Here is a 1853-nt window from a genome sequence, read left to right on the forward strand (position 1 = left end):
AATGTTGAGAGCCGGAAAACTCGAGTAAAAGTAAAATTCGATGAATGGGAGAAAATACTTGACTTGAGTTTTGCCAACGAGAAAATTTTTTTCGTCGTGTGAAAAAAAATTGTTAGATGTTCATCAACGCAACACTACGAACTTGATCATTAACGAATAACAACTGATGATTCAAAATCACATGATCGCTCCATGCCAAAGTCAACTTGTTTTTATTTTTCGAAGTGGAATTTACGATTTTTTCAATTTTGAAATATTTATACTTGACAACTTTGCGGTTTTTGATATATTTGAAATGTGATTTTTTTCAGCAATGTTTTCACGAAATGTGGTTAGAAATATAAGTTTTTGTGGCATTATGACGAATCTTGAATGTTCATAGAACTGAAGGTCGAGTTTTCAATTATCAAGGCGATTTTAGTGGTCTATTTCATTTTAGTTTTTTTTTGTGTAGGGATTTGTTTGCACTCGTTTTAGAGTAATCACTATTTTTGACGGAATGATTTTTTACAAAAATATTTTGAAAAATTGTTTGTTTTTTGCGATAACCACAAAGTTAAGCTGAAAGGAGCTTTTAGTCTTGCATAGTTGTTGCATAAATGTATTGGTCGAGTTGACTGTGATATCTTGCACCGTTGCGTTGCGCGTTACCTTTTTCCCCACTTTGTTTTCTTAAAAATCACCTATTTAATTTTGATATGAATTGGGTAATGTTTCCCAGTTTTGATAATTTTCCACCCGAAGTCATAGCTTATCAGTTAACTTTCTAGTGTCCACAAGTTATTAGTCAATATTAATACCTATTATCAAATTTCTACAAGGGACTGCGAGTAACAGCTAGAAAGTCTGATCAAAAAAAGAGGTTTTTAGGAAAAACGCGTTTCCTACTTTGCGAAGTCATTTTCTAAGGCTGCATCTTTCTTTTCTGGCTGACCTATTCACGTACACTAACGCTTTGTCACTGGCCCAATTCCTCTTGTATACCACCCTCTCGTCAACCATTCTCCATTTAGGATAAGGTACTTTTGATTTTTCGCTAGCGTATCGTTCGCTCGTCGATTCATTTTTTTCTTTCGCACAATCCCCGACACTCGACAGTTCTATCGAGAGAAACGTCGACTTTGAACGATGTCAAGTCCGATGTTACGTTTTTCCCCTCGCTGGTGTATTTCGCGTTTCAACGAACGTGATGTCATTATATACGTTTATGGAGAGAGAAAAGTCTTTGAAAACGTAGATAGCCGTTACTTAAAAATAATAACTGATAAGAATTGATATAGCTATTACCCGGATACTCTGTATTCTCTCTGTGTGTTAATACGGTCCATGCTCTATTGGCCGTTGTGTAATACTAAAGAATACCTTTGGAAGTTTTTTTTTCTGTTTCTCTCGGTTCATCCCGGTTCTATCAATTTCTTTAGTCGAATTTTTGTAATTTATTATTTACATTGCTACGTCGTCGAGCTTTACGAAAAATGCGAGCTATTTTCATCGGTATTAGTTCGATGAACTCGATACAGAATTAATGGAGAATATTTGATGAGCTGTGTTTCCAAAGTAGGAAACTGAGTAAGGAGATTGGTGGGAGCGAACGGTCAAGATCCGTACAATTTAGACGAGTTCGCATATCGAGGTGTATTTATGTACTTCATATTTAGATTTTGACAGCGTCTTCGGTGAAGAAGGCTAAAAAAATTGAGTTAGCTTTTATTTGAGACCAACTTTTTAAATTATTGCTACAATATAATATGGTGAGGTCTAAAACCTTGGAATGAAAAGTGTAGATTTTGTTTGCGAAAAAAATGATTTCGCAGCTACTTCATCAACAAATTCATCATTATATAGGTACAATA

General features: G+C 34.8%; 1 protein-coding gene across 2 annotated transcripts in view; it reads left to right on the forward strand.

The window, feature by feature from the left end:
• LOC135832507 (cysteine-rich motor neuron 1 protein-like) overlaps positions 1–1853 on the forward strand; it is a 275113-nt gene that overhangs the window by 64194 nt on the left and 209066 nt on the right. The gene's annotated exons all lie outside the window — the stretch shown is intronic.

The sequence above is a fragment of the Planococcus citri genome, chromosome 1 (genome assembly GCF_950023065.1).
Source record: "Planococcus citri chromosome 1, ihPlaCitr1.1, whole genome shotgun sequence".
Lineage (NCBI taxonomy): Eukaryota > Metazoa > Arthropoda > Insecta > Hemiptera > Pseudococcidae > Planococcus > Planococcus citri.